This window comes from Phlebotomus papatasi, chromosome 2 (assembly GCF_024763615.1).
Source record: "Phlebotomus papatasi isolate M1 chromosome 2, Ppap_2.1, whole genome shotgun sequence".
In the NCBI taxonomy this organism is placed as follows: domain Eukaryota; kingdom Metazoa; phylum Arthropoda; class Insecta; order Diptera; family Psychodidae; genus Phlebotomus; species Phlebotomus papatasi.
In genome coordinates, this window is record NC_077223.1 from 20,344,393 (window position 1) to 20,359,142 (window position 14,750).

Consider the following 14,750-nt stretch of genomic DNA (forward strand, 5'->3'; position numbering starts at 1 on the left):
TACTGTAATAAAAAGTAGTAGTAAAAAACCGTAACGGAGAAACGAATTTACGATATCATTTTTTTATCGTCTTTTATGAAATTGTCTCTTCATTATTTCATACTAGTAATTGCTAGTAATACAATTTTAGAAAAAAATGCAAATCTATCTGCGAGCATGAATAAAAAAACATTTCAAATATTCAATTTATTATATTATTCATTTCCAAAATTTCAAAGTAAAATAAAAAATAAGACATGTTACTACAGATATCAATTATGATTGAGAGTAATGAATTAACTTTCATTATTACCGATTAAAGTGATTCACATAGGAAAACCATTCCAAAACAAAAACTTCTTTTAGATTTTAGATTTTAGATTTATTTAAACTTATTTTAGATTTTTTTGGCATGACTAGCATGTATATGGATAAATAAAAAAGTAAATTAAAGAAAAGTTAAGCATTTACAGGTACTTTACCGATTCATTGCCAATTAAGTAAGATACAGTCTTATTGGAAATTCCAAGGCCTTTCAAAAACTCCAAAATTAAAGCAAATCTGTTGAGAAATAGGCCTTGCAAAATGTTTTAACTTTGACCTTTGGAAATTCGACATCGAAATGTTTTTCGGTCATGGATGTCTATCGACGAAATATTAACCTTGAGGACGTTTAAAACATATTCGAAATTAAAAAAAAATCTAGGAGCCGTTTTCGAAATAAACCAAAGAAAAAAATACCCCATGTTTACTACTGCCCCAGTTTCCCCTAATGTAAGAGCTCTCTCTCTTTCTCTTTGAGTAGGAACAGTAAAATACTACAAAATAGAGAAGATTAAGAAATTTATATAAATTTGTAGATGTAGATGCTAAAATTGATATCAACGCTTGAATTTAGGTGAACAACAATAATTTTCATTATTAAAAATATTCTTGCCATTTTCATGAACATCACATCATTGTGAGCACACAAAATAATTAATTATATAGAATATATTTATTATTATTATTGTAATATTAACAAAAGTTCATTTCAGTACCTATGCATTTGCGACATGAATCTTTAATTGGCAAAAAATACAAAATTGAGTATTTTCATTAATAAAATGCTTTCACATTCATGAAACAGCATCAGTGAAATTCCTGGAATTTTAGTCAAAACTGTTTTGTTTGGCGAACTTAGCAATATTCAGACAAAACATTTAAAATGTAACGTACTATTTTGTTACGAGTATTACATATACGGTTTTACACTTAGCATTGTATTATAATTCCCTCTTATGATACACCATAATAAATTTTTGAATATTCTGTATTTTATAACACATTAATATTCATTTAAAAAAGTTGCACGCGAAATTTTTATGAAGATTTTTAAGAGGAAGACGATCATTGAGAAGGTCACGTCACAAAGGTATGAGTTGCAATTGCCTCAATTCTAGTTTTTTTTTATAAAATATTAAAATAAATTTTAGTAAATTTAATTGAATTAGATTAGAGGAAAAACAAACATAAATCTAGCAAAGTGCGTGTTTATTTTAAAGCAATTGGTGAACGTTACATAGTTCTCATTCTCTTTAATATTTTCTGAGAAAGAAATTAACAGAAAATTTTCATAAAACGATATTTAATCACACATTGCACAGTCATGATAGAAAATATTTTGCAAAATATTAGCAATCATATCATGTATAGTCCTCAATGTATCTTGTGTGTACTTTGGGCATGAATCAATAAATTATTATTATTATTATTATATTATTATAATTCACGAGGATTTTTCAGTTAAAAAGTCTATTCTACACTAATTTTCATAAAATGCGAACGGCAAGTTTTTTAAATGGAAAGTTTAAAATGACATTTTTATAAATAAGTGCCGCCATTTATCAAAATTGCATTGTGAAAAAAGTGAAAACAGTGAAAAAAGTATTTTAAATCCAAAGGTTTAATTAAAAGTGAATTAGCACAAAGGCGACCCAGTTAGTGCATGCTGACTTATTTCAGTATTATCATTATTTTATCAATTTTTATTAAATATTTTTGATACTTTTTTTATATTATGTTTCTGAATGAAACAGTGAATAATTCTATGGATTTAGAAGAAATAAAAAAGAATTTCATCAGTCTAAAAACAAGCGTTTAAGTAGCACTCTTCGGAAAACGATCCAGTTGCCCCACCTTACTATATCTTTAAAAAAAACCGAAAAAGCGAGAGTTTACTGTATTTCAGTTCGTGCCTATTTCCACTAATTTATTTATACATATGACAATTCTCACTTGAAGAATGCGTACCCTGAATGCGAATTCAACAAAAATGTGACAATTGTCATATAATAACAATTACTCAATATTATACCGAAACCTTCTAGAAACAGCTTCACTAATTTACCTAAGTTTGTAGAATTGTGTAACTTTCAAATGAGCCACTTAGCATAGTAGGAAGTTGCGACACTTAGGGGAGAGCCATCATGTTTGAGACACTTTCTTATGGTTTGACTTTAAAGCAATATTCCCAAAACTCAGAAAATTAATTTGAAATTTTGAATAGCCTTCCCTATACACACTAGTATAGACATTTTAAAATAATTCGCTAAAGCCCTAAAAACAACTAAGTTTTCTTAAAGAAGGTAAAAGGGACAGATAATCCTAACCGGCTTATGTAGGTGAGATTCTTAACGTGAGCTAACTCGGAGTGCATGCAAATTCGATTTGGAGCTGAAGTTGGGAGACGCCATTCAGTTATCTTGAATCAAATTCGTGAAATTATGCAAATTTTGTATTTAAACCAAAATATCAAGGATTTGGATGAACTGACAGAAAAGTGTTATATGGGTGAAATGTAGACCAGAATGTTCTCTATAATTTTGCCGTAGAACTTGAACTCATCGACTACTCAGAAGCCAAGATAAGCGAGGTTTTTTGTTTCTTAACTCGTTTTTTTATCCAGAGTGCCCCAAGTAGTCATTTGTTGAGCTTCAACTATTTCAAAGAATTGTTGTATTTTGTGTGACTTTCCATTTAAAACCATATTTTAAGTGTCTTGGTGGAGTAGAGGCAGTCAAATTGGCATCTGAGTGATTTCAAAGCGTTATTATGGGAAAAATCATTTTTTTCACACTTAAACGGCAAAATCGGAGTGATAGCGTAGTCTGAACGGAAAATGATGTATGAACGAAATGTAGAGACAAATGTGCTCTACAATTATGTCGAAGTAATCATCAAAATCGGTTCAGCGACAGTCGGGATAATTGAGGTTATGTGATATTGAAAATGGTTTTTCGACTGTGGCGCCCCTGGTGTTGGTCCCACGAAGTTCAAATATTCTAGAAAGTTGTAGCATTTGGTGAGATCTTTCGTTTAAGCTCTCATTCATCAAAATCGGTCACATAGAACCGGAGATATGATTTTTTGAATTTCGTGAACTTTGACCCCTCATATCTCCGGTTCTATTGAAACCACAGCGCACATACGCACCATTTTGGAAACGTCCTAGACTGGACTACAACATACTGAAATTTCATTAACTTGCACAATGCCGTTTTTGAGAAATGTGACTTTGAATTTCGATGAATTTTGACGCTATCACAGCGCCACCTATGGTGACTTTTTGAATTCCATCTGAAAGTGCTCATCGAGACGAAACCAAAAAGGTAAAATTTAGGTCGCTATGTTAATTAGAACCGGAGATAGACGCCGGTCAATGTTCGAACTTTGACCCCTTATAGCTCGGGTCAGGGGTTTTAGATCGACTTAAGGTTTTTTTTGTTTGATAGGTATAATCAACGGCTACAACATACTAAAATTTCAGCCCGATGCACAATGGAATTTTTGAGTTATTTAACTTTTAAGATTTATATCTTTTCTTTTTAATAATAGCGCCCCTAGCGGTGGTTTTATGAACTTCCGATGTTAGAAGGGGAAGTGGCATTTCACGAGAGCTTTCCAAAAAGCCCTCACTTTTTAAATTCTGACAATTAGAACCGGAGTTATGGCCATTTTAGGTAATTTTTTTTGGACCCTTATAGCTCGGGTCAGGGGGGTCGGGGGATCTTAAGTTTGGTATTGATGGAAAGCTCTAAGGCCCAGCTATAACATACTAAAATTTGAGCCCGATCGATGCCATAGGGGCGGAGCTATTGAGAAAACAAAAAAAGGGGGGTCTTCAAAATGGCGGAAGGAGGGGTGGGGGGTGGGGGGTCAATGCACCAAGTTGCAATTTTCATACGATATATAACCTTTGCCGAAAACCGCAAGTCGATATCTTTTTTAGTTTAGGAGCTATTAAGCTCCAAAGAGCGGCCGGCCGGCCGGCCGGCCGGCCAGCCGGCCGGCCGGCCGGGAACGTAAATTAGCCACATATATATTCGTGATCAGAAAGTGCTGAAACACGTTTTGGCCAAGTTTGAGCTCGATCGGACGACATGAAATTTTGTTAGGATTATAGTAGGTGAGATTGTTAAGAATCTCACCTAATATTTAATCTGACGTTTTGTTCCAAGTACATCTTATGCATGGTAGGGTCGGAGGAACGTCTGTTCGACAGGGAACCCCTATTGACACTTTTGTCAAAATATTGAAAATTATTTAATGTATCTAGTAAAATATAAGTAATATAACGTTTTTTCTGTAATATAACTTTTACTATAAACAGAGATGTTCAAATTTCATATCCCAAATGGTACATAGTAGGGTGTCAATAGGTGCTGACACGAGTTCTTAAAGTGTCAATAGACGTTCCTTTCACCCTACATTGAGAAGAAAATCACGAAGTTTGAGACGTGCCTTTTTCCCGCACAATTAGCATTCTTCTAACATATTCATTGACTTTAAGAAGATAAGATTTTACCAGGAGTCATTTCTCCATTTCGGATTACCGATGCATCCTGGCCACAATTGGGCCCCTTATGCTTCATCACTCCTATTCTATCTTATCCCCCGATACGGGTAGCCGCTCCATATCACAGCTCTGTGGGCAACCAGTGCCGCTACTATATCACAGCAGCCCATCTTGGTGTGTTTGGGATCAGTGACAGTGAATATTTATAGTGTCTTAAACATCTGTTCGTGTAATTTTCTTATTAATAATGTTTAAATAAAAAACCATAAAGGATAATTACTGTAACTTTCTCAAAAATATTTTTTCAAGGAACTTATGGCTTCTATACACTAGGGTAAAATTAGGTAATTTGGAACCATTTATAATTTGAAACATTTGAGACTCTCACTGTTTCAGATGAGCAAAGAGAAAGCAAAGACCGCGAAATAGAAGAAAAATACGATTAAGAAGAACAGAAACAACTTTTCTTCCTTTTGAATCTCTAAAACAGTAAGAAAATCTCAAATGTCCCAAATTGTAAATGGTTCCAAATTACCTCATTTTACCCTAACTACAGAAATTTATGTCCATATTGAAGAATTTTTCCTACACAAGCGTAGGGAATTTGCTTCAATATGGACATAAATTTCTCTAGTATGTAGAGGCCATTAGAAAGCTCGTGATATAACAAAGTTTATTTGTCATTAATATTAATACAAAGACGAAAACTGTGACACCAAAAACATACTATTTTCATCATTTTTTCAATGATTTTCGGATATGTTTTAGAGGTAGTCCAGGCGAACATTTCGTCCAAACATACCTATGACCGGAAAATTCGCCATTTTGAATTATTGAAGGTTAAAAGTCAATCACTTTGGAGGGCTCTTTTTTCAACTAATTTGGTTAAATTTAGATTTTTTGGACAGATATTGAAATTTAGAACCCGGTTGCATCTGTCTTTTTAAAAAATAGTATGTAGATTTTAAAGTACAAAACTCAGAATAGAGGGAAGTGGGGCTACATTGTTATACGATTTTTTCGAATATTTTTAAATGAAACTGGGTTTTAAGATGATGTAATTTGGATAGACAAGACAACTGTGGATCTAAATAAAATAATTTTAAAGTCTACCTTTATTTAGAAATATTCGGAAAAATCGTATAACAATGTAGCCCCACCTCCCACTATCCAGCCTTTTGGTCATGAAACATCTCGATATCGTCGATGTTTTCGAAGTGTTTTTGTCACATTTGTTTAAATAATCAGAGAAGAATCCACAACGTCTAAAACATGGTGACTCTCCCCTATATTTTAGCTCATGACTATTCTCACCAGATTTTTCTTCTGACAATTATCACTGGTGTACAGAATCTGTCTTTTAGTTCTTTAGATCCTTATGAATGTAGCTCACTCTTAAAGATTTACAAATCTTGAGTAAATATAGATTAATTTCAGTTGTAGCTAAAATAGTTCATGAAAATGACAATGTTAGCAGTTTTGTTAGAATGAAGAACCAATTTGTAAAACAAAAGTCACATAAGTTTGAAGTGGAACAACCAAAATTGTCATATCAAATACTATAATTAGAATAATTATTGATTGCTGGTTAAGTGAACAAATAAATGCGTGATGTTGATGTGCTCTCTGGAGCGTTCATAAGTTTTGTGGTATGTTTTCCCATGCGTCGTCGTTGACGTCTTTTGCGATACAATATAATAAAATTATACTCTCATTCTTCCTCTGTGCACGATACACCAAAAACTAATATATTGCGAGTGTTTGTGGAAATGAGTGTCTGTGCGGCTATTACGGTGGTTGATTTCAACAAATTGTGGCCATTGAATTTAGAAAAGCGTGGACGGTTATTAGTGACAAGCAAATGACATGCATTGTTTGACTTCAATAGCGAATAATAATAAATTACGAAATGGATGGTTTTATAACACAGGAGGCCAACAACGCAACTCTGTGAGAGACATCCCAAGAAAGTAACGAATGAAGAAAGACAAAAAAAATAGCCGTTATAGGGTGTAATTCTTAGAAAAAAGGTAACATATAGGTATGCCTACACGTAAGAAAAGTATTGATGACATATTATTAAAATAAATGAGTGTCTCTTGGACACATTAGAGAAACTTGCCAGTTGAAATGATCGTGTGCAAAGGAGTATTAAGTGATGGAAAGTATGTATATATTCAATAATTTCATGGAGAATTTACTTGTTTCATTTTTTTTATTCCACCTCCTTATAGCAACTTCATTCTCGGAAGAAAATCAATCACATCATCGCACCATGGATGATCATTTAGGAAATTATCTCGTCCGTACCTTTTAATTTAAGAGGTCTCATTGACGATAATTGAAGATGACAAAAGTGCCGATCTACGTAAGTAAAACATGACATTGCAGCACTGATTTGCAAATTGCTACTGACTCAAATGATTCGCCTTGGGTCTGCGTAAGTGATTTTTATTGAAATCACTTAATTTTAACAATCTTTTACAAGTTTTATCATAAAAAATTGATAAAAATATTTTTTTGCTTTTTCTAAAACTTGAATTGTTATATTATGTTACTGTAGTGACTATATTACGGAAATAAAAATAAATATATTATTTTAAGTGGATTAGTCATAAACGATCCAGATAGCGAAGCGCCCGGATTAGCACACTTTACTATAAAAGTCAAAATTATGATTACAGTCAAAAATCATTCCCCAGAAAAGCTATGCAAGCCATTTTGAGAAGGCGTCGACCTCGAGGCAGACCTAGGACAAGGTGGTTGAATCAAATTCAGAATCTTGCCTTGGAACGCCTTAGGATCGAACCCGAACATCTTCCTGAAGTGACGGAGAATCGACAAGCGTGGGCCGCTAATTTGGGTGTCATGGGCCCGCGACCCCAATAGGGATAAGTGGTTGAAAATGCTGATGATGATGATGATAAAAGTCAAAATGGTCAAAACTAGGTCAAAACCTTAAAGTTGGGTGAATTAGGGCCTGTACTGCCTTTTGAAATAAAATGTTTATTTCTCTGGATTCGGATTTTCACAGGATGATTTTCTAAAAGTCGGACATTGTAGAAAGTCGGATACACTGTAAGTCGGACAATGAAAGACGACTTTAACCCGTAAATACATTTGAAGTTAAGCTGTTTCTTAAGTGTCTGCCTTTTTAAATTTTACCCTACTTTTGTCTAAAATTAGCTTAAAATTTGCAAAAAGATATTTATAATCTAAACGAGAGAATTTTAATTCGAAACCTCCATTTCGAAATAAAAGTTCCCCAATATGCGCAGCTTTTGCCCGGTGCATTTCAGCCTAGCTTTCGGCGTACAAAATCTTCCTCTTAGAAAGCTCCGTTTGTTTATGTTCGAATGTTTTGACATTCAACCGATTTTATAAATCATTTATTATTTTTTTTCAAGAGCTATTTGAATCTGTTCGACAAACAAAATTTCACTAAAGCGTAGTATTTCTTAAAAGAAAATTCAAGTTCTCGTTTAAAAAAATATAATTCAAATGCCGAGTGACTGAAGTTCTAAACGTTTCGGAATTAGGCAGGGCGTCAGACGTTCTATTTTAGTCAGGGCACACTTGGGCAACTAATAACAAAGAGTGGAGATTACTTATCTTAGGAACGAATTACTGACTAAGGGAGATTTCCCGAGACTCACTAATGTATAGCACTATCGGATGCATTTCGAAGTTCCCTCGTATAGAAGATGCCTTAGGGTAGATTATAACGATTATAACAGATAGCAGGCAATTGTTATCTAAGAAGTAAACCACTCACTACTCTGAAAAAAAGAGATGGCAAAACGTCCCAGCTTTGCGAAATGCTCGAACTCACGTCACGAGATAGAGCTCACCATGAATTAGTTTTTTTTTGCATGATCTTTTGGTATTACTGATCTCCTGAGATCAAATTGATTGATAAATCACAAGAGCATTTGAAAATCAAAAAATCGGTACTTAACCGACTCACTACCGATGAAGACCGCTGCAGCCGGGTTCGAAATTGCAATACCTCTCCAAAAAATCCAAATTTAGCCAAATGGGGTGAAAAATGAGCCTTCCAAAATGCTTAACCTTTGACCTTCAATAATTCAAAATGGCGAATTTTCCGGTCACAGGAATGTTTGATCCGGAAAAAAAACAGGAAAACCGAACAAACATGTTTTTAGGAGTGGAGAGGGGAATAGGGGAAAAAGGGGAGAAACATCTAGATATTGTTTTTTTTTATTGAGGGTCATCGAAGACCGGAAGTCGATATCTCTTACCGTTTGACCTCTAGCTCGAGAACAAATTTAAGATCAAGTAAAAAAATTCCGAAAAAATTATTCAAAATCGGTACTTAACCGATTCATTACCGATAAAGATCGATACATCCGGGTTCAAAATTTCAATACCTTTCGAAAAAATCCAAATTTAACCAAATCGGTTGAAAAATGGGCCCTCCAAAGTAGTTGACCTTTGACCTTCACTAATTCAAAATGGCGAATTTTCCGGTCATAGGTATGTTTGAGCGAAATATTCGCCTGGACTACCTCTAAAACATATCCGAAAATCATTGAAAAAGCTTGGACCAATTTTGAGAAAAACCGAAAAAACATGGTTCTGGAGGGGGTAGAGGGGTTAATACGATGGGGAGGGGAAAAAACGTCGAGAGATATTGTTTTTTTTTTTTGGGGGTTCATCTAAGACTGGAAGTCGATATCTCTTACCGTTTAAGCTCCAGAACAGCGAAAAGTTGAAAAAAAGACAATTATATAACTGCTCTCTCTTTGAGTTCGAGTAGTAAAATATTTTGTGAAACAACAAGAAAAGTTTGTGAAATCGTCGACCAACTGGATTTTCTAAAAGTTTGTCAAAAGGTGTTTTTCATAAAAAATGTGAGAAAAACTTTTGTCAAACTGGTAAACAACATTTTGAACATCGATGCTTATAAGCAGACTGGTCAAAATTATGAGCCCTACCCTATGGGAGAATATTTTTATTAAACTATTTTTTTTTAGGAAATCCTTACTCTACTTTCCTTTGATGCCAATATTGAATGCTAATTTTATGTCTCCTTTGTATAAATTAGTAGGGAAAATAAACCAATTCAACCAAAGTTGCGTAAAGTCGTTAATGTACCCTTAAATATTGAACGTTCAGAAATATTTCTACTTAAGATTTAAATACAATTGAAAATCAATGCAATTAGGTAATAAAACATCTGATATCGAATTGTTTTATAACTATTTCCAATTTTAGGTTAAATGCTCCTTTATGGTTTCTTTATTGTTTTCCTACAAATTACCAAAATCAAATTCTGCTGAGAGCATATCAATAACATTTCGAATAAACTATAGTTCAATTCAAATTTTATTATGATCAATTGTTAGAAGTTTGTACTAAGAGCATGCTATTATTATTTACGACCATCAGCACAACGGAAATTTGGTGTAAAGATGCAAATGCATTTTCATCCGAAATTTCTCCCAATCCACTTATAAAAGGAACTGAAAGAACTGCGTGAATCGGATTTGGTTTTCCGCTGAGAGGATAAATTTCAAAAGAGAGAATCCCTTTTCCCGTCAGTAAAAATTGTGAACAAATGCGCGGGAAAGGCATCATTGAGAAAGCCACGTGATATCTTTGCAACTTCCTTCCGATATACTCCCCATTGACTTCAATTTGTTTAATAACATTGCCTTACGCAACGCAATTGACACTTTTTCCTTCCCATTCCCCTAAAAAAGAAAGAGAGTGTATCTTATCAATTGTCCTCTGGATCTTTTATTTCACTGGGTTAGCTGAGGCATCTTTCCCCGTGGTTCATTCAATTTGGCAAATAAATTTAATGAAGCGTTGCACCCTTTTTGTTGCACCCATTTGCGACGAAAATTCACGCACATCCTCAGTGCTAAAAGAACCCGCGTAGAGTTAAACTATTATGGTCATGGCACATGGCACTTAGAAAATCGTATAACACCCAAAATAGATACATTTGGGTGGAAAAGTGCGTGGTGGGAGGGTTTGAGTGCATTGCTGATATTTTCCTCCAAACACCAAACTCGTGCTAAATCATCCGTTGTTGTTGCAATACACCAAACTCACATGCAACCCCTCTCTATACAATTTACAGGACAACATTCTAACTCACCCAGGAGTCATCAACTCACACTCCAACTTCCGAAAACATATTTATTATCGCTACCCACACCACCCACAAATTGAGATAATGTCCTATGACTCATGCGGACCCCTTAATTGTCCTGAAGGACAATTTTTATTTTCGACCAAATTGTATCTCTTCATGTGGACAAACATTGCAACAAGATCATCATGTCAATTACTTTGACAAATATATTGTGTGTGAAATTTGAGGAAAAAAACAATAAATTTTCCTTGCAAAAAAACTAATAAATTAGAAAATCACAATTTATAATACGAACTTCGGTATATGAATCTTAATTATTGTATCTTTTTATAAACAAGGATCTTGTATGTTTTACATGATTTTGTATTTGAAAACCTAATGGTGCCCCAAGCCTTTTCAATAAAAAATAATATTGATATACAGTGGGACCTCGATAGAGTCAATCTCCAATAGAGTCAACAGTTATTTTTTTTTTACTCTAGGAACTCCGATAGAGTCAACTTTTCCTTTATTATTGAACTGATAATATAATATTTCTAAACTACTTGAACTATCCCTATCATTTCTTCAGTGAACAAGCATTCCTATAGCGTCTATAAATTTCTATAAGTCTTGTCCTCTGAAGTCGAATATCGGATTAAAAAATCTCAGTGTTTGGTGCAACCCCGTGTTTTGTGGTGCTCCAGTTTCCCCTAAGTTTCATATAGACCGCATAAAATTGTTATAATACACTATCGCGATTTTTTGGAATAATATTTCAAATTTAAAACATGAAAAAGTGTACCAAATCTCCCCGATCTCCCCTACGTCTATCCTACTATTTCACACTCAAAATTGGAGTCCATTATATTAGATTTGTTATGACTTTCAAAAGAAGAAGAAGAATCGTGTGAAACAGTGCCACGTGTGGCTTGGATAGCCATATGCAAAACCAAGAAAGAAAAGAATGTGAATTTTGATTTTATAAAACATCCTGCTCTAAAAGATGTATCGCAGTCGGAATCATTAAAATTAGTAAAATTGCTATGAAAATAATTTGCCAAAAATGTCGAATTGATAATAATTTTCTTTATTTGAATGTTAGAGTAATTTTCTAACTTTTGGAAGAAAAAAGTTAATTGAACACAAACATAGTGAAATTAGGTTGGCCGTTAAAAAATTCTAGTTTACCGACTAAATCATTAGGTTACTGAATATTAATAATTTACACTTGCTTCATGTTATTTACTTTTACTTTTCATGTTATTTACTTATTTACTTTTTGTTATTATTGCTTAAGCAGCACAAAACAACTTAATCAGAAATTATTGTTGTGCCAACGTCAAAATACCGTTATTTCAACTAAACAAGTTATAATAACGTTATCCAACAGTTAAATAACTAAGATGTGCTGCTTGGGTGGGTTGTCATTTGATACCTGCAGGTTTTGACAGGTTAATAAATCAAAATCAAATTTTGATTTGGATTTAGATTTAAATTTACAATGAGAAATGAAATAAATGAGTGAAATAAGATCGGAACAGTGTGATTGCAGCATTACGAATCAAATTCGAAATTCAACTATTATACCCTAAAAGATTTTGGCAAGTTAATAATACTATGAAAATTTTTCAACCGGAAGAGGTAGTTAATGGTCCCAGTTAATTTTCACATCTAATTATACAGAGACAAACTGAACCATCATAAAATTACCCAAATAGTAAGAAAATGACACAAGAGGTTAAAATAATAATTTATTGTCAAAATATTGAATGATATTGAAGCGTGAAGCAGACCTTTTTGTCACCGATTCCCAACAGGTCACCCCTCCTGAAATTTATACACTTTTTCAACCTTCTTCTCAGTTCTATATTATAATTAAGTAGGTATTAAACGGAAGCCACACCTAAAGCCATTTATGTGATACACCAAAATATGCATTTTCATACATTATATGGTAGCTCGTGAGACATAATAAAAAAAAGACAGACAATAAAAATTCGACAGTGCAGAGGAGAAAATGTAAACCTATTACATGGTGTTAAAGATAAGTGGCTTTCCGATGGAATAGAAAAATTCTACTTTGATGGCGGGAGGGAAACCATGTCCTAGAAGGGGGATGTCAAAAAAAAAGTGAGTAATTTTCTGCACCACCCAACAAAATACTTCCACACCTTATGTCTTTGATGATCTATCAATTTCCACTTCTTTATACTGATTCTATTTTACGCTTATGATTTTGTCATTAATTCACCAAATGGAACGCGATGAAAAAGTCACACTCTCGCGCCAAAAAAAAAATTTCAACACTTTTGAAGAGCAGAATTTTCTTTTTTTTTTGCGCCGAGGGTGATCTCTAAATTGTTTTCTGGGGAGTGAAAATGAATGTGACTCATGCAATTGTGCATTTGTCTCAATTTTCTTTCAAAAATGCCATTGAATAGAATTGTACCTCGAGGGGGTGGCGATTCTTCCATCATACTCCCGGAATATTGCAACTAGCACGCTAAACATCCACGACACATGCTTATTTTAGACGACCCCAAATTTTCTTTTATACATTATGTACAACATGAGAAATGCGAAGAGAAAAATTGACCCGTTTAATGGGGCAGAAAAGGCAAATTTCACACAATGACACAATTTTATGCTGGACAGAATAATTGATTCCTCAATTGAACCTTGAACAAGGCATTATGGGGAGGGATATGATTTTTCCTTCTAAAACCACAATATTTTCCTTCAGACCATTCAATATCGATTTTATTTGCGGCTTCAATTACCTCTTTAAATGTGGATAATCATTTATAATTTTATTTGCTCAATACACATTTATCAAAGTTCAAACAGATTAAAAACAATTTCATTAGGTTATTTTATTATTTATAATTACTGTATGACTATAATTAGATTTTGTTACATTACATTACAAAGCACTGAACTGCACGAGGCGGTTTATACATAAATCCTCTCTATCCTTCTCTTTGTATGTCAATGAAGCAGATACAATTTTTAGTTTCATAAATTATAGAAAATAGAACGAAAAAAATCAATGGTATCCAAAACTTTGATAATGCATATAAAAGAAATTCCAAAGGATCTCAGATAACTTGTTCTAATCAACTGAGAAATTACGCTCTCCATTGACTTGTTAACGCTTCTCCTGACTTAACCAAGTAAAAATTGATTAAGCTTGTAAAAAATTTTAAGATCTATTAAATAAACCACATCCTGTCTAAATCCGTTAAAAATGCACTTTCTTACGGCGTTATCACACTTGCACATTAAAATTTTAATGTGATTTACATTAATTGTCGCTTGTGAGCGTCCAAATATGTTATTTGTGTCTTTGAGTCACTTAATATTTGGGGTTTTTCTATTTATTGATAAAGAAGTGGATTTGGCCTGCAAAAATAAGTCTAAATTTACCTAAAGCATAAATATTTTTCACATTAAAAAATTTAAGAGAAAATCTCATTAATTTTTCGCATTAATGTTATAAATCAATATATATCAAATTTTGCGGGCCAAGTCTACCTTTTTATCAACAAATAGATCAAATTTTGAATATAAAATGATTCAAACACACAAATTACACAGTTGGACTCTCACCAAAGACAATTAATGTGAATCATATTAAAATTTTAATGTTCAAGTGTGATAACACAGTTACGCAGTTTATTCATTGGCCTTGGAAATTTCAAGAAGAAATTTCTGGATGATATTGGTGTCTGAGGACAAAATGTCCGCCTTGACCATGTCAAAAACACATCCAAAAATGGAAAGGATCGATGGTTTATTTCTTGAGATATTCCCAAAAGAGTGGTT

The 14,750-nt window shown here is 33.4% G+C and overlaps 1 protein-coding gene across 1 annotated transcript in view; it reads left to right on the top strand.

Moving 5' to 3' along the window:
- Positions 1-14,750, top strand: part of LOC129803060 (exosome complex component RRP40) — a 39,058-nt gene that overhangs the window by 7,825 nt on the left and 16,483 nt on the right. The window lies entirely within an intron of this gene.